Below are 16,545 nucleotides of genomic sequence, written 5' to 3'. Positions count from 1 at the left end.
GGTGAATATTTTCCGCATGCACGCATATTTAGCATGTAAGCAATTTGTAATTTTTCTCATAGCAAGTAAGCATTTTTGTACACTTTTGATATTAGCGAGTAAGCACTTTTGTACCTATTTAAGCGAGAACAATTAATAAAGAATTTAGTGTATTTTCAAGTCCCGAAGAACTAAGCCTTTTATTCTTCTCCAGTGAGGCTGCTGGAGACTTCGAAGATTTGGAAATATACTCTACTGGACTAAACTTGATTCGGTGTTCCACCCAATTAAGAAAGACGGACTCATTCGGTGTTTCACCCAATGAACATACTGACAGACTTAAAAACGAACTTTACTTGGTTTTGACTTGAGCAGGTGTTTCACTTGATCAAGAAGAAAGACTCACCCGGTGTATCACCGAGTGGACCTATCAGGATTGAGACAGTAACTTCTTTTTTGTTTAATTTAAGTCATTTTTGCCAGCGTCCATTTACCGAATATCTTACTTATATGGCATTTCCTTCAGTTTATACTATTTATGCAAGACATTCTAAGCAGTGAGGGACTAATTTAAAAAATATAGATTTATAATGCATTCCTAATTCTAAAGGTTTCAGAATTTTATCTGTATAAAAACTTTTCGGATATTCAACGCATTTATAAACTTCGGAAATAACTTTCTCTTCCTGGACATTATCGGCCAACTTTATTTTCTCAAATATTGAGGATTTGAGTAACTTTGGAAAAATAAGCTTTCATCCTTTCTAAATAATCCCCGACGAACTTTAGAAGTATTTTCCAATACTTCTGCCTACTTTAGTCACTGTTCAGGTATTACTCTGCTCGGTCAATCGTTTTCAACTAGAAATGACAATAGCAAAATGGTGTATCCAGTACTTTCATTTAAACGAGGGTGCCATTTGAAGGGATTATGTTATGCTTTAATGTATCTTTTGACTTTGGAAGGGGATTTATAGTCACCTGGATAGTTGGGAATGGTCTATTGCAAGGGAAAAATTATTCAAGAGCCATCTCACAAATTAGAATAATTGGCGCACCTGACAATCAACTTATGCCACCCTTTCTGGTTTTTGGGATAACTTTCAAATCAACTCCGCCAAAGACGGTCCGTCTGAGTACGGAAAAGAGAGGAGGGTTGTAGTTTGAGTGCAATGTAAGAATCAGACACCTTAGGGAGTAGTTAGTGGTACCAACTATTAACTTAGATAGAAGATATATGAAAATTAAGCTGAAAATTTGTTCGAGTTCCCCGTTTGCCGTAAAAATCAACTAAAAGATTGAAAGGTATAGACATTTCTAAGCTTGCAACTTGCGAGTGTCCATTCTCCTTCTTGCTACAGACACGCTATTAGTACATCGCACTTCGGCTAACATAAGATCGCACGAATTAATTTATGGAATCGGCGTACACTCCTCGACAGTAATCGAGCGCCCCTGAATGCTCACTTTTTACAACTAGAACTGGAGTTTAAGCACTACAATTTGAACATGGGTTAACCAACGATAGATGCTAGGACTCTGGAAGGCAGCCTCTTCTTGTTGCGGCACTATGTTAGTGTAAGTATAAAATTAGAAGTGGAGCAACCATGAAATTGGTGTTGGATTAATACTGCCCTTATTACTAAAGGACCGGTTTCTGACAGAATACTACAACAGTATAGGGCTGCCTTTCGGATGTACGCGACAAGAGGAGCGCTGATATCGGCCTCGCTTGCGTGTTATACCCGCAATTTCTCGCATTTTTGGAGAGCGTGAAAACATCAGTCTCTTCCATGATCCAGCTATCATTCGGCAGCTAACCGGATGACAGATGTCTTACATAGTTCGCCCGAGAATATATTGGGTCGCCACTCAAGATCTGCGAATTGAAGGTTTTATTGATCCCTGCGGGCTCCAATATCGCAATTTTCAGTTGCTCTGATCAACAAATTCGAAGCTGCCGCAAATAATAATGATTTCAGAAGCGTATACCGCATCATGAAGAAGCTTCCAACTGGTCGACAATCTCTTGATATTTCGGTTATGGACATTGGCAGTTAACTCACCATTTACGACAACAAGCATCTCAAGAAGTTGAAGAAAGCCTTCACCACGGTGCTCCATCTTATAACATCCAATGATGCTCCACTTCACGTGATTAATATGTCTAGTTACCGTAAAAAAGAGATATATGTACACCGGTGGGCTTGACCGCATCACTGGGGTATTGTTCCTTCCAGCCTCTATAATTTTTCCAATTATCTGCATGGATACCGAAAGACTGTGGTCTTGATTGAGATAATTGCAGGGTTACTTGGGTATTCCCTGCCTTCGAAAAGCTAGTAGGTAAATCATTCTGGGTCACACCAGCTTGGCTAAGAGAGGGAAGGCTACTTTCCACGTTGTACGCAGTTTACATCATTGCCTCACGGGCTCTTCATTGGCTCCGAATGGCTTTTGATAGCAGAAGGTTCAAATCCAACCACTAAGGAAAGTGACAAGCTTTTACCCAAATATCCATATTTGGAAATAAATAAAAAAAACATGTAATGCAAAAGAAATGGTTATTTTACTATGTTTAGTGTTTCTAAGAACTACGTATTTTGCGCAATATACATTTATATTTAAATTAAATCTAATTCAAAAATATTATTTTCTTGTTCACCCAAAGCTAACACAAAGATTTATTTACCGTTCAGACTAATGTGAAAATATAACATTTATTTATTCTTATCAGATGAAAAATACATTTCAAGATGATTATTTTTGTAAAATGTAAAACTATGTAAAACTTTTCCAGTTCGTCTTTCTTTTCTTCTTTTTTACTTCTATTAATTTTTTTTTTATTATTTATTTTACAACAACAACAACTTTAAAGTGTTCGCAAAGTAGAGACGCTCATCAGGATGCCCACCGGTATCTAGCGCGCTTTATATGAGGAATGCGCTCAGAACCATCGCCATTCCCGATAATGTTCAAATTCCTCCAATTTCTTCTCAAGTTCCCTCTAGCATACGATAAGGAATTCCGAAACAGAGCTGTTTCGCACTTTCGCACGTTGTTGTTCATCCATCAGCTGTTCGTACAGAATTTAATGTCCTTGGGAACCTCAAAAGCCTTGCTGACGCAGGAGACTAATGATTATTTCCCTTTCTTGAAGTTTGGTAAGGCCTAGACTTTTTTCCACTGTCCTGGAAAGAGAGAATTGTTCAATTGGTTATTGAGCAAAACGTAATAACTGCGAGTGACAATCTATGGTAAATGCGAGTGACAATCTATGGTAAATGACCCCTTTGGAAATGTCATTCAAATTGGATATCCTTTTATTATTTACCCGTTTAAACATGAAGGCTAACTCTCAATATGAGATCCAGTAATCAAGCTGAAAATCTCCGTATGATATAAATTCAGCCTGTATCGCAAAATTGAACTAGAGAAAGAAAAGCAGTTGAGGCGAGTTTTGAAATTAAGGACACTTCGTTCCAAGATTTCCGAAAGTCGCATTTGCCTAAAGTCCATGTATCGATTCAAAGTGCTTTCCTATAAGCTACAGTTTCAACTCATCAAAAATCAGGATATAATTCCTTTGCCCGTCAGGAATCACGCCATTATCCTTCATACCTGAATCAATGAGGTGTTGTATTTCACTACGACTTTGATTCTCAGTACAGTTACTCGTGACTTTTTCCGGAATAACATATTTATCTGCATAAACATGATATCCGAATCACATGCTAAAATACACTATAAGTTTCCCTGCCATTGTCAGTTCACTCCGTTTAATACTAGCGAGAAAAGATCCGGGCAATTTTAAGGAGCAATTGAAACTCAAATAATGCCGAACGATGATATTTCCCACATCTTCAATTGATTCCGTTGACGCGCGTTAACAGAAAGCTTTTTACTTTTTGCAGCCTTTTCCTAACTGCAAGTTTTTTCGAGGTTTGATCTTAGGAACGGCTTGTTCACTTGTTTCCAGCGTCAAATTCTCCAAACTGGGAAGATAGCGAAATATTTCCTTATTGCTCAAGTTTCTGTCCCCCAGTATAATTGCCCTACCGTTTTCTCTATCAGGAAGTAGACATTCCTCCTGTTATCCCCGAACAAATCTCTTTTAGAATTCCTTTCAATCTATATACACTGTAAAGGTGAATCTACAGTTTCCAAATTGAAATTTTGCGCCGAGATCCATCAATTCGATATCCCTAAAAGTTGTCTTGCGTCCTGGTTTACACCATCCCTTCATCTCAGGCAGGGTCGGCGTCGTCTTCTTTTTCCACCGCAGATATTACCTTTACAGACTTTCCGGGCTGGATCATCCATACAGATTATGTGGCCCGCCCACCACAACCTATTGAGGCGCTTTGTACTGATGAAGGGAGTAAGTTGCTCCCGAAATATATATATACATAATAAAATAAAATTGTAATTTGGAGTAAGCTACTGGTCTATCAATTTTAAGTCACTACCATTGATAGTAATTGTGCCTGTTTCATGGGGATCGGTCGTCAAAAATTCAGCATTATTCTGATTCAAATTGAGACCTTGTTGCATGAGGTCATCATTCCGTTTTTGGACAAGTTGTTCGAGATCATTTTTGCTGTGTATAGGTCTCTGGACATTGGATGTCACGTGGACAGTGTCCATAACACGAACAAAGAGAAGTGACAAGACGGCGCTTCTTTGATGAACACCGACAGAAACACGAAACGGTTTTGAAACAGCCGCCACACTTCAAACTTTACTTTTCGGGTTGTGGAAGAGCTATTATAATTACATAGCTTTTAGGATTGAGAATTAGCAAATAAATGTGACAACATTTTCACCTTGATTTCGAAAGTCCACTGATAAAATAAGCATCTACCTACCAAAATCCAAAATGGGCATGGGTGTAAGTGAAATGGAATAAAATCTCTGACTTAAAGGAAGATTTTTATTAATTTTTTTAACAATTAACAACAGACCTGGCAAGATTAAGGCTCCACCAAATATATCGAAAACGACATTGTAAAAGACCTAACGGAAGACGGCTTTAAGATCCTAGACGCTGTGAATTTTTCGAATTAAAAATTCTGATAAAAAGAAAGAAACAATAGTCAGTAAACGAGGGCTGACATTCGAAAATAGTGAAGACCCAAACAAAATTTGCAACTTAAGAGCTATCCTTAGTATAAAGGTTGAAACAGAAGCACTGAGAAAAGTCAGCGATCTAATACCCGAGTGCCAAGATGCCACACAGAGTTATTGTAATCGAAATCCAAGCTGTTTGAAATGCGCTGGTGACCATTGGTCATCTAAACAACAGTACTTCCCGGCGAAATGTGTAAATTTTAAGGACCAACGGACTTCTGAAATAGAGAACCTGAGCGGAATAGAAAACAACCCAATGCCTGTTGTTAGATCCGAGAAAACAGCAGGTGGCAGATCAATCACTAACCAATAAAAATGACGATGGTAACCAAATACTGAAAACAGCTTCAGATAGACTTGACATTTCAAATCAAAGACCGGACGAACGAGCAATAGTAAACATGACAAGAAAAAAAAACCAAATGGCAAATGTCGCGAAAATCATAACGTGGAATCTAGAATCTTAAAGAAAACGAGGAATAAAAAATTGAAGACAAAAAAATACAACTTATGAATATTAGTGTATAACTATTCAACAAACTTGTGAAGGTCTCCTCAATATACCGTCCACCCCCACCTAGTGTTAAACAAATCGAAATACCGGAGCTGGACGCTTCGTGTATAAAGGTTTTTTGTTCATCTTGGGTTAGAAATTACCTATTCACGTTTCCCCATTCGCATATAGCTGCAATTTAAAATATTCCTTGAAATGTGACATTGCCAAACTCCAACTCCGCGGTTCATATGAGTTCACTTTATGTGATGACGACGTCATACACGTGTTAGAGTGCAATAAATTCACGTGAAATACCCAGTTTTGACTTTGAACTTTGTTAATACTAGTTGAATTTTTCTCGTACTTGATGCTTTATATTATTACAAATTATTATTATTACAATTATTACAAATTTTGTACTTCTAGGATGAACTTAAACCTTTTCGGGTAAATTTCTAAAATATGGTAATATACTATTATTAACTTTATTTTTAGGAGGTATCGAAATGGGTTGTATTTTGAGGACTAGATTTCGTATGGATGCACCGTTGTGATATGGATTGTGAGCCTTCACTCTCCTATGTTTCACCCGGTATCAGAAATATTGAAAAGTACTGATTGAGCCCCCCTAAACAAAGTGCAAAATAATATCAACCGTTGTATGTAAAGGGATTGACAAGCCACATGTTCTCACCCAATTTGTTGACAATTGGTTTAGGCGTTTTCAAGTAAATCGGATATGAGTGTCGTTAAAAATTGTCAATAATGAAAACATAATATCCGATCACTCGCCTGTTATGATGTTGACCAGCGGACGTAAGCGTTTGCATAAACGACCAAATCAATAGTTATCGTTCCGATGCTTGTAGTTCTTCTAAATAAAAATAAAACTAGGTAGCTTGCTCCTACTACAATATATTTTAATAGTTAGTAAATAGCTTAAGCTAGCTTAAGTACTGAGGAAGAGAGTAACTAGCTCTCAAAATACGTATTTACTAACTATTAAAATATATTGTAGTAGGAGCAAGCTACCTAGTTTTATTTTTATGACCAAATCAATGTTTATCAACTCGAGGAAGAAATCGGTCTTCTAACGATGAAAATACAAGCGGTGCACTTGCTCATCATGCACTGAATGAAAAACATACTGACTCTCCTGCTGAGGTTTACGAACTAATTGCGTAGAAACGTTGACAAACAAGCTAAAGGCCTTCATTAACAAATATAGAAACGATTTTAAGCGGGCTCCCCTTTTACGCAAAAGAGGGCGAATATAGTCACGTGGGGTATCAAATTATTAGTAGTATCTAGTCTCAGCTCTAGCATTTGCTCCAAAAGGAGCCAGGGTGACGTCTGGAAAGTGATATCTTTTTCCAAGATCCATTCTCAAGAACTACTCAACCGAAAAATCTGAAAACAAATCACGGAGCTTCCACCATGCGACATCTAAACCTCAGATACCCTCATACCGATAGCTATTTAAATAACATTAATAATAGTATTCCACTATATTTTTTAGAAATTGACTAGAAACCCACCAGCCTTAACTTCACCTTAGAATCCTAATATTAAGCTGTAATATAGGCTATGATATAAAGCATAATACTTCAAGCAGGGGGGTTCAAAATAATCTTCAATGTCTGTTCAAAAAATAGCATATTATTATATTTTGTAAGTTCAGTTTGATAGCTAAAGGGTAGTGTAGGTCCCAGGACGACACGTAGATTGGTACCCGCGATGGAGCATGCAACCTGGGAAGCGCCTGATGAACCAACACCAACAGCTCTACTACCAAACCCTATCTCCACCTCCACATGGCGACCACTGGGAGCCCTTTATTAACGAAAAGCTGCAGACGGAGAAGGATAAAGGCGAGACTCCCGCGCCTAAAAACGGGACAAATTGAACCAACTGGTCTTCCAGCTTGGAGGTCGGGTAGGGCTGACAACCCTACAAGGAAGACAACTTGTTACGAAGCCACAACAGGAGCCTCGGACTGGACTGACAACACAACAACGAACCCGGCAACGACAAAGGAATAACGATTTGCGCATTTTCTTATGGAACGTGAGCTTCCTGAACAGAGATGAAGCTGCCAAGCAGCTAGCCGATACCGTGTCCCAATATAAGGCTGATGTAACAGCGTTAGGAGATGCATTGAACAGGAACAAGTTTCCTAGAGCAGAGTCGCTACACCATATATTTTAGCGGGCATCCAATAAACCATGTGCTCGGAGTAGGTTTCTTAATCAGCCAAAAAATGAAACCTGCTGTTATCGGTTTTGAAAACACTAGCGAATGGCTATGCACTCGGTGCTTGCCAGGCAAATTTAGAAATATAAGCCTCATTAACGTTCATACCCCTAGAGAGTCGGAGAAGGATGCCTTCTACGAGGGAGCAGAACGAGAGTTCGTCGCCCCTATTCAGGCGATACGTTGGCTTCCATAGCTTACATCATCAATACAAATGATAACGGACTGCGGATTATTCAATTAGCAGTGTCACACGAAATGGTTGTTGCAAGTACCTGGTTTGTGCTACAGCGGTTCACAAGTGAAGGTGGGCCTCTCCAGATGGGAACACTTTCAACCAAATTGACCACGTGTTGATCGAACGTCGCCACCTCTCAGCCTTGATGAATGTCAGAACATATAGGGGGCCAATACAGACTCGAATCACTATCTCGTTGGCATGTTGCTCTGAGCTCGAATAACAACACTCCCCATAATTCCTTCTGACAATCATTTGAGAGTTAATACTGAAGCCATCCACAAAACAGCCATCCGCAACACCTATAAGAGAGAAATGGAAACCGCAATAACCGCAGTCAACAGAGATCCCGGAAATGAAGCATCAGCATAAATGCGACCACAAATATACTTGGCCCCAGTCGCCAAAACTGTCGGAACGGCTGGTTTGACGATGACGCACCAGGCGCGGAAATTTTACCAACAAGTCGGCAGGATGAAACCTTATACACCTCGATGCTCATCCTGCCGAGACAAAGAGAGGAAATCTGATTTCTGACAGAATGGGCATATTGGAGCGATGGGTTGAGTATTTTGATGAAGTGCTCAACAACCAAAATATCGGCGAGTTGGAGGTCCCGCTAACTGAAGACGACGGACAAATACTACCACCACTAAGTGCAAAAGAAACAGTCCGTTCTATTCATCGGCTTAAAAATCACAAGTCGGCAGGAGCCGATGGAATTATAGCCGAATTGGTTAAATATGGAGGCGACAAGTTACACCAAGCGGTCGATCAACTTGTGTTCAAGGTGTGGGACAGCGAATCAATGCCTGACGACTGGAAAAGAGGCATTATTTGTCTTATACATGAAAAGGGAGACATCACACAGTGCAGCAATTATAGAGGTATCACGTTGCTGAGTACCATCTATAAGATATTCTCCGCTATCTTGCTAGGCCGGATAGCCCCATACGCCCAGAACATCATTGGTCCATACCAAAGAGGCTTCACTAGAAGCAAATCAGCAACAGATTTTCTCTGTGCGGAAAGCGATGGAAAAACTGTTGGAATGTAGACATCATTTGCACCATCGTCCCATATAATTTTTTTATGATAGCATAGCCAGAGTAAAACTGTACATGGTCGTGGGAAAATTCGGTATCCCGACGAAATTGATAAGATTGACTTGGCTGACCCTGACCAATGTGCGAAGCCAGATAGAAGCATCAACATCACTCTCAAGACTGTTGGGCATTAACAACTGACCTATGCTGACGATATCGACATCATAGAAAGAACGACCCGAGATCTAAAAACTGCCTTCATCAAGATCGAGCAAGCGGTGCGAGATCTTGGGCTGCACATCAAGGAAGAAAAGGCAAAATATATGGTGGGACCGTCAGCACCAAAAACAAGCCAACCAACAACATCAAACTGCATTGGACAAACTGGAAGAATAAAGATAGGAAACTACACCTTTGAGACTACGAGGCAGATCCTGCCTAAGATGGAGCGATGGCGTAGGCCAGGACGCCAGGCAGCTTTAAGGGATATCGTAAAATCGGGATGTCTGGAGTTCTTTATTAAGGCAGGCCTAGACCAGATACCGGTTGTTGCGCCGTTGATGATGATGAAGTTCAGTTTAGAACTGTACAATTTGGATTTTATGGAGCAAGTGTGATGGAAATCGCACTATTATGAAAAACGCTGTAACTTCCGGTTTCCGACTTGTCTGTCTGTCCGTCTGTCTGTCACAACTATTATCTCAGAATCAGTTACTCCTATTGATATCAAATTTAGTAAAAAGGTGAGACCCGCGAATCCCGTTGCATTCAGTGTCAGTTCCAGGTGGACTGTGAATTCAACCAAAAACTCCACACTAAAAACTAAGCTACCAGTAACCGTACATTAAACGTTACTTTTGGCAAAACGCCCGTTGAAAGAATTCAACATTAAAATCTGCCACACGTTGCTGAGTTGGGCAGCAAGCTAATTAGGAGGTAACTTTTTGAATTAGCAAAATCTTTTCCCTGGTAGCGACCGCGGCTGCGCGACAGGAGCGGAATCTCATTCGGCTCTTTCTTGATTAATTTGCTTAAACAATGCATTTAATAGTATGCAATTGCCTTAAGGTTCGCCGCAGGTTGCACATTATTGAATGCATTCGAGCGAATTGATCTTGACAAGAGGCGAATGATTTGCCGGATCCGCAGGCGCATGCGCATGTTGCCGCAACATTGCCTAGCGAGTGAGAAAGGCTATGTAGCGGGAATAAAAACGGTGCACGAGAAAAGAACGGTGAGAGTGTTGCTTGGTGAGGTAAGCGGTGCGCGAACGAAGAACGAGGGAGTTGGTTTTTTTGCGTTGGAAGGAAGGAAGTGCTGGAGCGGAGTAGAAGGGAAGAGAAAAACAAAGGAAAAGAAGAAGAAAGAGTTTCTTTTGATTTGGGAGTTGGATTTTTTTTGGCGGAGTGATGAGTGGAGCTGGATGGAGAAATAAAAGGGAGAGTAGTGAAGGTCTTCGAGAAGAAGGAAAAACGTGATTAACCCGAAGGTGAAGGAATGGCAATTGATTCGCCATAAAGGTGCAAAGGCAACTGGATAACTTTTCCCTCTAAAACAAAAATTAAATAAGTTATAAGACATAACGGATTTAAGGAGGAAATCGGTGAAGCGTTTCGCTAATAGTGTGATCAGACGAACAATATAAATGCATTTATCTAAGAAATCTTTGAAAAAGTTGTACATATAATCGGATCTAAAAAGTGGGGCAGAAAAAGCTTTAACCAATGCTAATTTTAGCCATTTGAGAAGGGAAAGAACCTAAATTGGCATTTGTTTTTGAATATACCTTGTAGTGGCGGAGGAGAGCAAATGAAAGTGTTCGAGTGATTTTAAACTAACATATTATCATTGAATTCTTGATATAATTTGTTTTTTTTTAGAACTTGTTACACCAGCCGCCAACCGAGCTCGGAGTGACAACCTGGGTGAGTCCTTGTTTTTATTTTCTTTTTATTTCCTTTTTATATTCATTTATTTTTCTTTCTTTTTTTTTCCGAGTTATCACAATCTCGGCAGATGCCGGATTTTACCTAATACTAGCACTAAGTCCCAAGCATTTAGGCTCGGACGATCCTACCTACTTAAAAACTAAAGGGGCGCTGGTGGTGGTGGCCGGTAGTAGGTCAGTGGGAGAATCCGTCGAGTACTCCCCGCAACATCGAGCACGTATGCAGAATGGTGTACTTCTGCATGGTTTGAACCAGACTGTGCGAAAGTCCCAGGACATCAAGGAAAGCCGTCAGGGATTTAGGTACAATACCTGTAGCTGACAATATTATGGGAACTACAACCACCCGCTCGAGACGCCAAATTTCTTTGATTTCCCGAGCCAATGGCTCAGAGTTCACCTTCTTCTCCACGTATTTCCGTTCAATGTTGCTATTATGGGGGATAGCAACATCAATAATATACGCGGAGCGACCCGTCTTGTCAACTAACAGTACGTCAGGCTTATTGTGTGCGGTATGGCGATCAGTCAGAACTTGCCGGTCCCAATACATGCTGTAAGCAGAACTATCAAGTACTGCTTGCGGCTCATATCGGTAAACCGGACATGTTCCCGTGATCAGCCCATGCTGATATGCAAGGTTTTGATGGATAACCTTACGTACAGCATTATGCCTGGTGATGTATTGCACCGGTGCCATAACAGTACAGTAAGAAATGAGATGGTCCAACGTCTCTAACGCTGAACCACACATTCTGCACTGGTCGTTCTCCACCCGTTCTTTCATGATGAGCTTTTTATAAGCTCGGGTGGCGAACACGCCGTCCTGAATGGCACACATGAACCCCTCCGTCTCAGCAAAGAGCTCCCCAGCACACATCCATCTGTTCGACAAATGGCTGCCAAAGACAATTCACGTGTTTACCGTGCATTGCCTTCGACTTCCATTCATCGATCCGCTCCTGGTCCGACTTCACCCCACTCAGAGGATTGAAAGATCGATCCTTCAAGTTAAGTGGAGTCAGTCCACAGTCTGCCTTACAGACTGCCGCATGCAAGGGGCTCGCCTGCTCTTTACTGTAAAAATAAGCGACTTGGCGATGATGTTGTGCCGCCACGTCAACGACGCCCCTACCTCCGATGTCACGAGGCAGGTTCATCGGCTCCACGGCAGACTTTGGGTGATGCATTCGGAATTTGGACATAGTTGTCCGTATCCGCCGCTGGACGTTTTCCAGGTCGGTCTTCGCCTACGGCAATATTCCGAATGCATAAGCCAGTGAAGGGATGGCGAATACATTCAACGCGCTTATTTTATTCTTCCCCGAGAGATGCGATTTCAGCACCAGCTTTACACGTCGCAGGAATTCGGACAGCAGAGCTTCCTTCAGATCACCAACTCGAGCATGGGTTCCTTGCAGAATTCCTAGGTGCTTGTAGAAGTCTGTCTCGGTCATAGCTTCGATGTGGAGGTCACCAATGCTATGTCCGGCATGCGGCTCGTGATGACCTTTGCGGATGGCTTGGATTCGACATTTGTCTAATCCAAACTCCATCCGAATATCACGGCTGAACATGTCTATTATTCGTAACAGACTCCTAAGATGGTTGTCAGTACCAGCATACAGCTTGATGTCATCTAGGTACATCAAGTGTGTCAGTTCGCACTTAGCACGTAGGCCATATTTTATTGCAAAACCATGCCCTCTAGCATCATTCAGTAGCCATGAAAGGGGGTTCAGTGCCATACAAAACCAAAGAGGACTCAATGAATCCCCCTGGAAGATGCCCCTCCGTATACGGATGGGCTCTGAGGTATTAGCACCCTCAGATGTACGCACCGATAAGGTGGTATGCCATGACTGTCGCCAAAAACTTTATTAGTTTCGGATCAATGCGATACAGATGTAGGATGCCGATTAGCCAGGTATGCGGAAGGCTATCGAAAGCCTTGGCATAATCGATATAGCAACTGAAGAGGTTTCTTTGACCTCTAGTTGCTTGTCCTACAACTACAGAGTCGATAATGAGCTGCTCTTTGCAACCCCTTGACCCAACTCGGCAGCCCTTCTGCTCCTCGGACTGAATGTCGTTGGTCTCGAGGTGCGCATTGATCCTTCCACTAATAATGGACGTGATGAATTTGTAGAGGGTTGGTAAGCAAGTGATCGGTCTTGTGTCTGCGGGGTCCTGCACCGTGTCCTTCTTAGAGATAAGGTAGGTAATCCCCGCAGTGAGGAAAGGTGGAAATTCCTCCGGCCGACTCATGACCTCATTTATACTGCGTGCCAACCGACTGTGTACGCTGGTAAATTTCATATACCAGAAATTCTGCACCCGATCCAGACCTGGGCCCCTCCAGTTCTTCGAGATGTTTATGGCTCGTCGAACTTCCTCTTCGGTAACATCCGCGAAATTCATGCCAGGTGTATTGGCATGGCGGGTGCCTTCGGCGGTGATCCACTCAGCATGGTCAGCATGCTGGGCAGGTAACCCCCAAAGTCCACCCCAATACTCTTTCGCTTCCGTCACCGAGAACTGTATTGTCTGGGCGCTCTGTTGGGATTCGTTGAGAGATCTGAAAAAGCTCCGCTGGTTCCTCGCGTATGTTGTATTCTAGACACGTCTGGAATAACTTTCGCCATACCGCCGTAACCGACTGCATATGACAGAAAGTTTCTGTTTTAGTGTCTCCAGAATTTCAACTACGGGTGTCTCACAGGGGATGGCATAGTTCCGGTAAACCCTCTGCACTTTATTTCTCATCCGTCGGCTGGCATTGCCAGTGCTGATCTGAATCAGTCTAGCAATGTCCTGCCTTAGTGAGTCCCGCCGACGTTCTAGACGAATTTTCCATGGTGGATCTCTTTTGTCACTCAAACCAGTAACGCGAAAGCGAATCTTCTGACCATGCAATCTGATAGCCGCAACTGGACGGTGGAGAAGAGTGCTTCGGCGAGTACTGAACCTGTTGCCTGCAGTGCGGCGTGGTGTTGTTGATGTCGCCGCCTCTGCCCCCATCGACTCTCGGTCACCAGTTTCCCCGATGACTTCAAGTCGAACACGTTCCCTGATGGTGGCCGGGATTATGTCGCTGCGAGTAATGAAGCGGTACTGGTCTGCGACTCGCTGCATAGTCACGTGCGCGAATTGCGGGAAACGCTCGACGAATCTCTGGTGCAACAAGGGGCGGTAGGATGTTGTACCCGCCCCGCCGTTATTTCGTAGTAGGAGCGGATGATGAAGAGGTTCATTTCTTCAGTCCATTTCATCCGCTTCCTATGCAAACCTGCTGAAGTGGTCGCCACAGATTGTGGCGAAACAGCTGCAGCAGGCGGAGCTGTGCTCCTGGTCGTCGTGGCGCCTAGACGTCGAACCGCCTCACGACTAGCGGTTTCGACGCCGTGCTGTCCATTACGAGAGCCCGACCCAGTCACCAAGTCAGACGACTCCCGCCGGTTATCCGTACCGGACCTTAAATTTCTCCTTCTTCTCATTTTTGGTGGTGCATTTTATCCCTAGCTGCCAGGTGTGTAGATAGCTTCCTTAGTGAGTAATCTGCAAGACTGCAAAATTCCTGCACTTCCCTCACCTACCCCCTGAGACGCTGCGGTGGCGTACAGTCATTCAGACTGAAGCTATCCATCCCTCCGGCTTGGGACCGGCTTCGGCGGAGTTTATTTCCGAGTTATCACAATCTCGGCAGATGCCGGATTTTACCTAATACTAGCACTAAGTGCCAAGCATTTAGGCTCGGACGATCCTACCTACTTAAAAACTAAAGGGGCACTGATGGTGGTGGCCGGTGGTAGGTCAGTGGGAGAATCCGTCCAGTACTCCCCGCAACATCGAGCACGTATGCAGAATGGTGTACTTCTGCATGGTTTGAACCAGACTGTGCGAAAGTCCCAGGACATCAAGGGAAGCCGTGAGGGATTTAGGTACAATACCTGTAGCTGACAATATTATGGGAACTACAACCACCCGCTCGAGACGCCAAATTTCTTTGATTTCCCGAGCCAATGGCTCATAGTTCACCTTCTTCTCCACGTATTTCCGTTCAATGTTGCTATTATGGGGGATAGCAACATCAATAATATACGCGGAGCGACCCGTCTTGTCAACTAACAGTACGTCAGGCTTGTTGTGTGCGGTATGGCGATCAGTCAGAACTTGCCGGTCCCAATACATGCTGTAAGCAGAACTATCAAGTACTGCTTGCGGCTCATATCGGTAAACCGGACATGTTCCCGTGATCAGCCCATGCTTATATGCAAGGTTTTGATGGATAACCTTACATACAGCATTATGCCTGGTGATGTATTGCACCGGTGCCATAACAGTACAGCCAGAAATGAGATGGTCCAACGTCTCTAACGCCGAACCACACATTCTGCACTGGTCGTTCTCCACCCGCTCTTTCATGATGAGCTTTTTATAAGCTCGGGTGGCGACCACGCCATCCTGAATGGCACACATGAACCCCTCCGTCTCAGCAAAGAGCTCCCCAGCACACAGCCACCTGTTCGACAGATGCAAATCGACAAATGGCTGCCAAAGACAATTCACGTGTTTACCGTGCATTGCCTTCGACTTCCATTCCTCGATCCGCTCCTGGTCCGACTTCACCCCACTCAGAGGATTGAAAGATCGATCCTTCAAGTTAAGTGGAGTCAGTCCACAGTCTGCCTTACAGACAGCCGCATGCAAGGGACTCGCCTGCTCTTTACTGTAAAAATAAGCGCGCAGCGAGTCGACTTGGCGATGATGTTGTGCCGCCACGTCAACCACGCCCCTACCTCCGATGTCACGAGGCAGGTTCATCCGCTCCACGGCAGACTTTGGGTGATGCATTCGGAATTTGGACATAGTTGTCCGTATCCGCCGCTGGACGTTTTCCAAGTCGGTCTTCGTCCACGGCAATATTCCGAATGCATAAGCCAGTGAAGGGATAGCGAATACATTCAACGCGCTTATTTTATTCTTCCCCGAGAGATGCGATTTCAGCACCAGCTTCACACGTCGCAGGAATTCGGACAGCAGAGCTTCCTTCAGATCACCAACTCGAGCATGGGTTCCTTGCAGAATTCCTAGGTACTTGTAGAAGTCTGTCTCGGTCATAGCTTCGATGTGGAGGTCACCAATGCTATGTCCGGCATGCGGCTCGTGATGACCTTTGCGAATGGCTTGGATTCGACATTTGTCTAATCCAAACTCCATCCGAATATCACGGCTGAACATGTCTATTATTCGCAACAGACTTCTAAGATGGTTGTCAGTACCAGCATACAGCTTGATGTCATCTAGGTACATCAAGTGTGTCAGTTCGCACTTAGCACGTAGGCCATATTTTATTGCAAAACCATGCCCTCTAGCATCATTCAGTAGCCATGAAAGGGGGTTCAGTGCCATACAAAACCAAAGAGGACTCAATGAATCCCCCTGGAAGATGCCC

Source organism: Hermetia illucens, chromosome 2, assembly GCF_905115235.1.
Source record: "Hermetia illucens chromosome 2, iHerIll2.2.curated.20191125, whole genome shotgun sequence".
Taxonomy (NCBI): Eukaryota; Metazoa; Arthropoda; class Insecta; order Diptera; family Stratiomyidae; genus Hermetia; species Hermetia illucens.
Note: the sequence above shows the minus strand (reverse complement) of the source record.